Source organism: Narcine bancroftii, chromosome 9, assembly GCF_036971445.1.
Source record: "Narcine bancroftii isolate sNarBan1 chromosome 9, sNarBan1.hap1, whole genome shotgun sequence".
Taxonomy (NCBI): domain Eukaryota; kingdom Metazoa; phylum Chordata; class Chondrichthyes; order Torpediniformes; family Narcinidae; genus Narcine; species Narcine bancroftii.
In genome coordinates this window covers 53,198,626-53,211,240 of record NC_091477.1, presented here as the reverse complement: position 1 = coordinate 53,211,240, position 12,615 = coordinate 53,198,626, and the positions used below count along the sequence as shown (strand labels likewise).

Here is a 12,615-nt window from a genome sequence, read left to right as displayed (position 1 = left end):
TCAATCAAACACCAGTGCTGCAGACTAGAAGTTTGGTTGAGTTAGATTCTTGCCGGCCCCAAAAAACATAAATTTTGCCTGCTGCACGCCATTTCATCCTCTCAGGGTATGGATGGATGCGGATTAAAGGCAACAAAATGGAGACGAATACTGATCAGGCCTGATCTAATTGTGTGGAAGAGCAGGTGTGAATAACTGAAAGACTTACACCTTTTCCTATATTCCTACAACACATGGCTGATCAGCAGAGAATTAGTAAAGAACTCCCTTGGTCATTCATTGAAACATGTGGAATTTAAACATAGCAAAGCAGCCCAACGGAAATGTGCCATGGCAACAGCAGAGATGATGGGGTGGGGCAAACTGGGAGGTAAAAATGGCTAGTGGGATGAAGGGGATGGTGACATGTGTCAGGATTGACAGCAGCTCAGATTTGTCTTTGGGTTTGAAAACATTAGCGTTAGTGCAGGCTAATTTACCTGATTAGATGGAAGTTTCATTGCGACTCTAGAGCCTGCTGGCTGTTTACGATCGATTGCCCACTGCTTGCTATCGATCTCTTCCAAGCAGATCAGCAGAATCCCATTCTTGCCTGTGTTTTTTTTTAATTTCAGAGGTTGTTTAACGTCTGACTCTCAAGAGAGCAACACTGCCTAATCTCCTTTCTATAATTAAATGTGCAAAGGAAGGAAATCATAAAAGAGGATTAGAATGGGCCATTTCAGATTGAATTCCCCCTGTCATGTTCAGTACAAAGTGGTGACCTCAGCCTAAAAAAAAGAGTTTGCTGGGGATTTAATTTAATGCTGGCCAATAAAGGCAATCTCGGAAAAAGGCTCTGCTGTCTGTCTTCGCTTGATGTTGCTTGGCTGCTTTTATATTTCTGCTTCCCCTCCTTCATTAATCTTGTTAATTCAATGAGATTGAACACTTACTTGCACAAATCAACATTTGTGATGGAAGGAAAGAACAAAATGACAGTTCAGTGACCCTGCTTGTATTTATAAATGTAATCTCTCCACGGACATATTTGACTCTTTTTATCCACGGCTTGGTTTGACCGTGTTTTATGGTGATGTTGGGAGTGATGGATATCCCCTGTCTCCTTTCTTTAGTAAAGTGGCTTAAGAAACAACTGGCTTTCAGCTTTAGAGTGAGTCATGTACACATAAATTCGTGTGAGAATAAAGATTTCAAAATACCACTGCTGGAAACCTTAGTCTGCAGCACAAAGCCATAGATTAAACTCTACTTTAACCTCTTTTACATTGTCTAATTTTAATTTTAAAAGCCATTGATTAATACCAAACTATTCAAAGGAACTAAGTTTAGAGATCTCCCCATTACACATTCTTTCTTTGGCTTGGCTTCGCGGATGAAGATTTATGGAGGGGGTAAAAGTCCACGTCAGCTGCATTAATACCATCAGAAATATCATAACTTCTGCTGATCCAGCTCAACTTTAAATACTTTTACTTTTGATTGTAAAGCACAAAGGTGCTGGAGAAACTCAGCAGGTCACGAAGTAAAGGGTCGCCTGTGTTTCAGGGCTGGCCCTTAATTTCCCTTTACTTCCTGTGATGCTGCATCATCTGCTACGTTTTTCCAGCACATTTGGATATTGTACTCCACATCTGCATTTGCAGATATTCTTGTTTAACTCTTGCGTTTTTTAACCACTCTGTTAAGATTAACAAAAGACTCTCAAGTAAGCAAGATCATTGTTTAAAAGAACAGTGAAAGTCTTCTTCACTTGCCTCAGCACTCCTCACTCTGAATGAAAACCCAGCACTCGCTCTCTGGTGTGATTGGGCTTCAAGGGCTGCCCATGCTTTGAAAAATATCATGGAAAAACAAGAGGTGCAGTGGACAGCAAGGAAGACTTTTCAAAGCTTGCAGGAGGATCTAGACCAGGTACAAAAATGGGCTAGAAAAAGACAGGTGGAATTTAATGCAGACAAGCGTGAGGTGTTGCATTTTGAAAGGACAAACCAAGGGAGGACATGCACAGTAAATGGTTGGATACTGAGGAGTGAGGTAGAACAGAGGGAACTGGGAATACAGGTGCATAATTCCCTGAAAGTAGCATCAGAGATCAATAGGGTCGTAAAGAGAGCTCTTTTTAACATAAATCAAAGTATTGAATATAGGAGTTGGAATGTTTTGGTAATTGATGAGGCTAAATTTGGAAAATTGTATGCAGTTTCGGTCATCTAACTACAGTAAATATATCAAGAAAATTGTAAGAGTGCAGAAAAGATTTACTAGGATGATGACGGGATTTGAAGAACAGAGTTACATGTTGGGATTCTATTCCCTGGAGCGTTTTCCATTGAGGTTAGGTGAGATACAAACCAGAGGTTGAAAGGGGAAAAGTTAAGGGGGAACATTTGGGGGAGGGGGGGATTTTCTTCACACAGAGAGTGGTAGGAGGGTGGAATGAATTGCCTGCTGAAGTGGTGAATGCAGGCTTAATTAAAGAAAAAATTAGAGAGATACATGGATGGGAGGGGTATGGGTGTGGATCAGTGGGATGAGGCAGAATAATGGTTCAGCACGGACTAGAAGGGCAAAAGGGACTGTTTTCTGTGCTGAAATGTTCTATGGTTCTTGTGCTTACAATTTTTTGCAAGCAGGCCCTAGAAAGTTAATTTGCTTTGTGTTAACTATTTTACATTCTGAGGTAAATGTTGACTGCTGGTGGAAGATCACCAACAATGAAAGACACACTTGAGTTTCCTCGAAACTTGTTGGTCTTCCAATGCAAGGAAATATCTGCAACCAAATCCTTGTGAACCAGGGAACTCTGAGGTGCAGAGTTGAGGGACACACTGAGCCTTATTGCCGCTGCAGCTAAGGTACCACAGTGGCCTGGCTAGTGGAGATCCCCCCACTCCCTGGGATTAAATCACAGTGATCAATTAAACTATCACTTGCACATCTTCGGGGTGTGGGAAGAACTTGGTCCACCATGGCAAACCCATGTGGTAGCAGAATCAGCGTGAAAGCTCCTCACAGACGTGACTGGAGATTGGGATTGAACCGAGGTCAATGGAGCTCTGAGGCATAATTCTTGTGAGGGTAAGTATAGGGGAGTGGGACCTGGGGGGGGGGGGGGATAAGTGAGACACTGTCTTCCTAAAGATGGGATCCCTGTTCCATTTTGCCACAAGCCCATTGAACTGAAATGAGTTGATTATTGAATGAGTGTCCTGTTCTAGAGAGTCAGGTCAGTAATTATAATGTTTAAATGAGCCAGTTTGGATTAGATTTCACCAGATGGTTGGATTTAATGGATGTGGGCAGAGTTTTCCGGAACCTAGGAATTCCAATGCTAAAGAAATCTTGGAGCTGTGCATCCTGAAGCCACGGAACTTCACTACTTTTCCAGTTATTTGAAAAGCTTGGGACCGGACATTTTTTCTTTAATTGGATTTTTTGAATAATGGCAGCCCAGTGGCATCAGCAGAATACTTGTATTGGTTAACGGAAGAAAGCGGAAGATCAGCCATCGGCGATCCCCAGCACTATCTCCCCACTGCCGTTGCCGCTCTTGCCTGGGAACCCGAGGTGTCCCCCGCCGCCTGTGAGGCTGCTCTTGATGATGCCAGGACAGCAGAGAACCAAGTACAGAGGAGGGCAAAGAAGAAATGGAAGGAGAGGACCATCTCCCTATGTGCTGCCTGACCCATAAATTTCCTCCAGTCGCACGTTGATGGCTCGAGATTCCAGCCTACTTCTCTGAGGTTCCATCCATCCATTCATCATCTGCCTTCCTGGCTGGTTCTAAGCTCTGCTGTTACCACACTAGTGCTAACAGCGCAACAGTGCCCCACATGAGCATGTCATCACCGAAAAAAATGTTTGGATCATTGAACTTTTTAGTTTACCAAATTTTGGGCAATGGGAAATGTAAGGTTTAAAGGCTGTGGACTGAGAATTATAAAATTTCTGTCCCTCCAGAAATATCTCTATTATGTATACTTTAAACCTTGCTCTAACAGTTGGCATAGCAGTTAGCGCAACATCTTTATAGCACCAGCAATCGGGTCCAGGGTTCAAATCCCATGCTGTCTGTGAGGAGTTTGCACATTCTCCCCATGTCTGCGTGGGTTTTCCCCCGGGGGCTCCAGTTTCTTGCCACCATTTGAAATGTCAATCACCCTCTGGGATATAAGCCTGCACTGGCCTCCCGAGGCCACTGAGTTGCTGCAGCCACAGCCAGCCTGGCTCTGTGGAAGTCTTTGTGGATATAATCCTGTTGTTCAGTCTTTACCTTGTATGTGTCTGATTCTGTCTAAGAGTGCACCACAATTTAATCCACAAAGACTTCCACAGAGCCAGGATGGCTGTGGCTGCAGCAACTCAGTGGCCTCGGGAGGCCAGCGCAGGCTTATATCCCAGAGGGTGATTGACACCCGACCAGGTGGGGCTTGATCCCTTCAGGCCAACTGATTGGCAGCCGGCCAGGTGCTGTCCTGTCCCCTTACACTCCTGCAGGTACAGAGGTTGTCCCCTTTTGCAGTAGGCTGGTGGTGTACAACCACATTTACATAAAATGGGGTGAAGGTAACTCAAATGAGATTAAATTTGGCAGGGCCGACCACTTGGTTCCAGAGTACTCAGCCACCAGATGTTTCGCTCCTTTTGACTTTTTTTGCAAACATTAGGCTATGTCTCAATATTTTAGTTATCTCATATTGCCAATTGTTACTGGCGGTTGACAATGCAGGAAGACTTTTACTTTATCCATTTGTGAAAAGTAATGATTGTATTGTGAAATATAATGCAGAGTTTTGGTGGGGCTTTACATAATCCACAGGAAGTGGAAATGTTTTATCAGCCACACTGCAAGAAAAATAATAATACACCTGAAAGCATATTTACAATTGTAGGTTTAAGAACTGTACAATGCTGACTAGATTGAAAAGTACACAATGATTTCCTCATATGAGGACATTATTTTATTAGATGCTATTGATTTTTAACAGCTCATTTAGTTTATGTTCAAGCAGTTTAAGACACCTGTTACTTTCCCCTATCAAATCCAAACTGGTTTAATTTAGCAGGGTTCAGAGTTTTTTTTTTGACTGTGAATGTGCTGTCAGACAGGGTGGTGTTCCAGTTCCAGTGGTAGCCTTCAAATAGGAGTTAGATTACTACCTGGCAGCCATAAATTAAATTAACAGTGCATCAAAAATAATAAATATATAAAGATGGATAGATCTTGTTTTAAATTTAGACATGCATTTCGGCTGACAAGTCCATGCCACCCAATTAACCTACACCCCCGGTATGTTTTGAACAGTGGGAGGACACCAGAGCCCCTGGCGAAAACTCATGCAGACCCGCGGAGAATGTATCACCTCCTGACAGGGAAATAAAATGGGGCAAAAGGGAAGGAGTGATGCACTAGATTTGGAAGGAGACAGTTTTGCCAGAGGGGAGTGAGTTGTCCTTCTGTTCTGCTCTATTTTAAGAGCAGCAACAGTCCCAACAAAAGACTCGCCATCACCTTCTCAAGGTCTGCCTCAGTCCACAATTAAAATCAACAGGCATAAATTAAATTAAAAATAATAAATATAAAACGATGGATAGATCTTGTTTTAAATTTAGACATGCATTTCAGCTAACAAATCCATGCCACCCAATTAACCTACACCCCTGATACATTTTGAACAGTGGGAGGAAACCGGAGCCCCTGAGAAAACTCACCCGTGGAGAACGTATCACCTCCTGACAGACAGCGGGGGATTCAAACCCTGGTCCCGATTGCTGGCGTCGTAATGGCATCGTGCTAACCTTTACGCCAACTGTGTTGCCTGCGTTCGGAGTTCCAAAAAATTGGGCTGCTTTGATAGTGCAGATCTTCCATGATCCTGAGGTAATGTGGTAAGGGTAGAACGGGGAGGTTCATGAACCCAATAGCAGTTGGAAAACGTGCAGAATTTGGCTCGAAACCTTTCCTATCCATGGGCCCGTCTGAAAACCTGCATCTAGGAGTAAGCAAATGTTTAAGTGAAGGCCTTCAGGATTCACCAGATCCAGCCCTAATCGATATAACTTGTGCCTTTACTGGAATTCAGCAGTTGCAGGAATAATCCCTAATCACAGAAGCCCAACTGATTTTGCAAATGCTCAAATATCTTGATAGGGCATCCTGAGAGTTCAAAGATCAAAATACTTCAGAGAATAATTCCGTAGGCTTCTGTACAACTTAAAGGTAAGGCTTGGACTCTGTCTGAGAATTGGGAAAGTTAAGAATACTGCAAGGTAAATCTCGCAAATTGTTGATTTTAATTTAAAATGCTAGGAGACAATACAATCCTCTCTTATTTTTATATATTATTTATTTTACATTCACTGAAGATGAAGCTATCAAAAATTTAACATAAATTCTAAGTTATGTGTATTGACTGATTTTGTTGGAACACATGTTACTTGTCTGCACTCTTGGTTGCATGAAGTGATGCACAGATCTATTAATGAATTGGCACTACCTTCTCACAATTGTTCTCTGATCAGCTGATCAGTGTCATCCCTGCCTGCACCACAGAGAAATAAGTGCCTGAGATTTCTACAGCCCCAACCAGGAGCTTAGAGAACAGTGAAGGTGATAGTTCTTGAGACTAATAATTTTCAATGAGGGTCTGGTGTGTGGTGGAATCAAATTAAATGAATGGTCGGGAGTGATGTGGGGGGAGCAGCAAGTTTTAGTGAGTGGTTGTTGTGGATGAGGGGTTATTGATATTCAGAAGACTGTATGATTTAGATGGTAGGATCATGGGGTGGCCGTCATGGGTCATTGGTGAGGGACCATTTCTGGGGATAGAACCTTCGAACACATGGAATTATAAAGTTGGAAGAATAGGTGGAACATTTGGCTCAGAATTATTGATTCGGGAGCAGTTTGGTGGGAAAGGTAAAGGTATGGTAAAGCCCTGTTCAAGAGGGAACCAAAGATGAAGGGAAATTGTTGAACTAATTAATAAGAATCTTCATCTGACATTGAAGATGGAAGATTGTATTGACCTGGGAATGGCCAATTGCTGATTCTCCTGATATTCCAAGTTCCCTTGGAATGCTTTAAATGAAGGGGAAATAATGCCACCCTGGGTGACCATGATGTCAAAAGCACCTTTCCAACCACAATTTTCCAAAGGGCTTGTGCGGTAATGCTCTGTTCTAAGAAAGTTGTTTAGTATAACTTTGTAAAAAAAATACTTTTAAACTGCGTACCTGAATAGAACCATTTGCAATTAAATTTCTAGCTGTTTTTGGCCTAATTTCCCTTCATGGGGGTATCATAAACAAATGGGCAGGTTGTTTGGATTTTGCTCCAACTAGTATATGGCAAGAAATACTGGTCATCCAAGTGTTGAACAGCATAGGGAAACCTAAGGTTCCACTTAAAATTGTGATTAAAATTTCTGCTGATGACAATTGGCTGAAGTGAGTATTGCAAGACTTCATTGCCAAATATTAATTTAATGAACAAACTGTTGGAAGGCCTCAATGGATAAAGCAACATATATGCATGGTCAACATTTTGGTCCTAGACTCTTTTTCAATCTTTTTATTGGCTTTTGAGACAATAATAATACCAAATACATAGATATAAAGTTCAGGTAAAAATTGATTAAAATTACAGATAGTAAAACAGATACTTATGATGCATGTGGTTGATAGAAAAGGAAAAGAGAAAAATATAACTATTGTAATTTCTAACCCCAACCTATTATCTGAGTGATTATAATCAAAACCAGGCATCAACTACTAATTTCGATATTAGTAGTTCAAAAAATGAAGGAAAAGAAAAAAAAATATTTTTAATAAAGAGCAAAAATAATTCTGAAAATAATTGAAAAAAAAACACCCAAAGAGATAAATTTTTACTTATTTTATTAGTTGAACACCTACCTAATTTTCTCTAGAGAGAGAGATGCCATCAAATCCGATGACAATTGTGTCTGCGTGAGAGGGACAACGTCTTCCCACCATGGCAGAATGAGCCTTCTAGCGATCAGGGAAGCAAAAGTGACCACATGGGATTGAAACAGAGTCAAGATTAAGTCCATTGGTCCAGTCATAAAAGGGATTGGAGAGAGATTGACATTAAGAACTAAAGATAGTGTAGTAAATACCTCTTTTTTCTTTTTTCAGAGGGAGGGACATAGCCAGAATATATGATATAAAGTACCTTCCTGAGTTGTCCACTGATTACATTTAGAGGATATATTGGGGTAAAATTTAACTAATTGAACTTTGAAATAGTGGGCCCTATGGACTATTTTAAATTGTAGTAAGGAATGTCTAGCACAGAGCGAAGATGAATGTGCATTTTTCAAAATAGACTCCCATTTATCTTCAAGAAACAGTTATTGAAAGTTGTGTTCCCAAACTTTCTTTAAAAAATTTCCTTCAAAATACTAAGAGAAATGGGGGTTTGGCATTATCTAACCTGAGATTTTATTACTGGGCATCATAATGAATATTCAGGTGCCTCAGAATAGATTGATTTAGATATTAAATCCATTAAAAGACATTCTTTTATCTCGATGCTGGGAGCACATTTGCCTTTTTCGCTCTCCAAACTAACTGATAATTTGGAAGTTAGACATACTTTGTGTATTTTGTTCCAATTTAAAAAGAACTTTAATTATCATAGATTTTTATTAATTAGCCCAATTTTACATAATTTATTTTTTTCCCTCAGTTCAAGAGATTGGATACACTCAATGGTTTAGGTTAGGTGTTCAATATTTCTTAGACATATACAGATCAAAACCTTTCCTCTTTTGAGCAATTTTCAGCCAAATTTAAATGACCTAATCAACATTTCTTTCACTATTTACAGATTAGGATCTTCTTAAACTCCATAATGTTGAGGCTTCTCCAAGACTTATCTAGGAAATATATAATTTTATATCTAATCAGAAGAGACTGGTTTCAGCGTTTTATGAACTACTTTTAAATTTTAGAGATAGTTATTTATCTAACATTAAGAAACTTTGCGCTAGACTTTAACAAAACTTAGAAGGTAGAGGGATGAGACACAGTATAAGGACAGGGAGGGGAGAGACAGAGCCACACAGCCTGGAACAGGCCCTTTTAGAACCTAACACAAAACATTACAGTCCACTTGGCCCTCAATGTTGCATTGACCTATTTTAACCTATTCAACAGTCTAAACCAGTGGTTCTCAACCTTTTTCTTTCCACTCACATCCCACTTTAAGTAATCCCTATGCCATCGGTGCTCTGTGAATAGTAAGGGATTGCTTAAGGTGGGATGTGGATGGAAAGAAAAAGGTTGAAAACCACTGTTTTAATCATAATCAATTGAGTCATAATGTGCACAGTTTCATGACTCCAAAAGAAATGGGCCAATGACAATTTTTCTCAAGCAAAATATTTCAGTACAACTAGGTCTACAGCAGTGATTCTCAACCTTCACTTCTCACTCACATACCACCTTAAGCAATCCTTTACTAATCACAGAGCACCTATGGCATAGAGAATACTTAAAGTGGTATGTCTCTTTGGCTTGGCTTCGCGGACGAAGATTTAAGGAGGGGGTAAAAGTCCACGTCAGCTGCAGGCTCGTTTGTGGCTGACAAGTCCGATGCGGGACAGGCAGACACGGTTGCAGCGGCTGCAGGGGAAAATTGGTTGGTTGGGGTTGGGTGTTGGGTTTTTCCTCCTTTGCCTTTTGTCAGTGAGGTGGGCTCTGCGGTCTTCTTCAAAGGAGGTTGCTGCCCGCCAAACTGTGAGGCGCCAAGATGCACGGTTTGAGGCGATATCAGCCCACTGGCGGTGGTCAATGTGGCAGGCACCAAGAGATTTCTTTAGGCAGTCCTTGTACCTTTTCTTTGGTGCACTTCTGTCACGGTGGCCAGTGGAGAGCTTGCCATATAACACGATCTTCGGAAGGCGATGGTCCTCCATTCTGGAGACGTGACCCATCCAGCGCAGCTGGATCTTCAGCAGCGTGGACTCGATGCTGTCGACCTCTGCCATCTCGAGTACTTCGACGTTAGGGATGAAAGCGCTCCAATGGATGTTGAGGATGGAGCGGAGACAACGCTGGTGGAAGCGTTCTAGGAGCCGTAGGTGATGCCGGTAGAGGACCCATGATTCGGAGTTGAACAGGAGTGTGGGTATGACAACGGCTCTGTATACGCTTATCTTTGTGAGGTTTTTCAGTTGGTTGTTTTTCCAGACTCTTTTGTGTAGTCTTCCAAAGGCGCTATTTGCCTTGGCGAGTCTGTTGTCTATCTCATTGTCGATCCTTGCATCTGATGAAATGGTGCAGCCGAGATAGGTAAACTGGTTGACCGTTTTGAGTTTTGTGTGCCCGATGTGGAAAGAAAAAGGTTGAGAACTTCTGGTTTAAACCTTCCCTACTTCAAATCCACAATCCTCTATTTTTTTTGTATCCATGTGCCTGTCTGAGTTTTTTTTAAAATGTCCCTGTTGTACCAACCTTCACCATCACCCCTGGCAATTCATTCCAGAGCCGACACATCTGTGCTGACCAAGCTGGCATTCCGGGCTAGTCACACTTGGTTGCATGTGAGCCATATTCTTCCAAACCCTTCCATCTAAATGTCTTTTGAATGTCAAAATTTTCCTCATTTCTATAGCTTCCTCTGGCAAATATTGACTAATCTTTGAGTGAAAATTTTGTCCCTCAGGGCTCTCTTAAATCTCTCCCCTCTAACCTTAAACCTCTGTCCTCTTGGTTCAAGAATTGTCAACCCTGTGGAAAAGAAAACTGTGAGCATTTATTTTATAAAGCTCCATAATGTCACCCTTCAATCGCCTATGCTCCAGGGAATAAAGAGCTAGCACTAATCCCTTAAAACAATCTTCTATTTACATTTACATTTATAGCCATGTAAATGTGATGCCAAAGATCACCACTTCTACATCTTTTGTCTCGGACGTTCCAGCTCTTGCCACATGAGCAGGTGGAGTTTGTGTTGCGAGGTGATAAATTACCAGTCATTAATTTGTATGAGAGTTTATTACCATGTACAGAGGTACAACCAATGGATGCATAAAAATTCTTACCTGCTGAGTTCAATTTCAATGCCAACTATGGACAATCCCAACAACAGCATGCAAGTACAACATGATTTAACCCAGAAAAAAACATCCCAAGCTAACCCACACAAGTATTATCAAACAAAATGTGAAATAAAAACAAAACATGCAGAAAGCGCTCCGCAGGTCCAATACCATGTGTGGAGAGAGAGAATCCAGTGATGTTTCAGCACTGGGTCCATTCTGGAGAACTGGGAAAGAGAGAAAAACCAATTCATTTTCAGTAGGAGGGAGGGGTGGGAAGGCCAAAGGGAATATCTCTCACAGGGTGTGATCAAAAGGGTAAATGTGGCAGATTAAATATTTCCTTTGTTGCATTATGTGTTGCTAATGGAGACATATATTGGGACAAAATTGGGTACTGAAGTGAAATGGGGGAAACCATAAGATTTTGTCAAAAGGGGAAACTAGATTTCAGATAGCTGAGAGAGCTGATGTTAAAATCAGGTACAAACAACTATCTGCTGAAGTAGTTCAGTGGGTCATGTTGCATCAGTTGGAGTAGGGCTGGGAGAAGAGGTAATATTTTGGATCGCATTCCTTCCTTAAAACCTGACCTCAATTTCTTCCTTATTCTTGTCATTACAATCTTTGCATTAACACGGTAATCAAGCTAACTTGGTCCTGATTTGTGATTGGGTTTCTGCAGTCCTGCAATGGACCTCGATGCTTTGATGTGGGAGGATTAAAAAGACAAAGCAGGACCCTCACAATTAAGATAACCAAGAAAACCTGCAGATGCTGGGGTCAAGGGCACTACACAGGTGCTGGAGAAACTCGGCAGGTCACGCAATATCAACAGGAAGTAAAGCAGTAGTTCACATCCCACATTAAGTTACCCCTTTGCCATCGGTGCTCTGTGATTAGTATGGGATTGCTTGAGGTGGTATGTGAGTGGATCCAATTGTTACTGAAATATTTTGCTTGAGAAGAATTGTCATTGGCCCATTTCCTTTAGAGTTATGAAACCGTGCACATAACGAGTCAATGTAGGACGATTAAAACAGTGGTTTTCAAACTTTTTCTTTCCATCCAAAAAACCACCTTAAGCAATCCTTTACTAATCACAGAGCACCGATGGCACAGGGATTACTTAAAGTAGGATGTGAGTGGAAAAGAAAAAAGGTAAACCACTGAAGTAAAGAATGACCAACCTTTCAGGCCTGAGCCCTTCATCAGGAATAATCTGAATAACATTGATTACCTTTTACTTCCAGTGGATGCTGTGTGACCTGCTGAGTTTCTCCAGCAGATTTGTGTACTGCACTTGCACAATTAAACTGAGAGGGCTGTTGGGAGGTGATCACGTGCAAATGTCAGCAAAGAACAATATTGAGCTGACTGGTCATATAGCCTGCTGAGACTCCATACTAAGCACCTTCAGCAAACGATGATGGTGTTGAGGGGGAGGGGGTGTGTACAAAATAGGAACACACTTTTAATCAATCTACTACAACAGTAAAGATGAGAAAGGAAATTGTTGTTCCTTTATTAGATTATGGGGGAG

At 41.3% G+C, this 12,615-nt stretch overlaps 1 protein-coding gene across 3 annotated transcripts in view; it reads left to right on the top strand.

Moving 5' to 3' along the window:
* The window catches only part of LOC138743649 (slit homolog 3 protein-like), a 726,007-nt gene that overhangs the window by 510,370 nt on the left and 203,022 nt on the right, over positions 1 to 12,615 (top strand). The gene's annotated exons all lie outside the window — the stretch shown is intronic.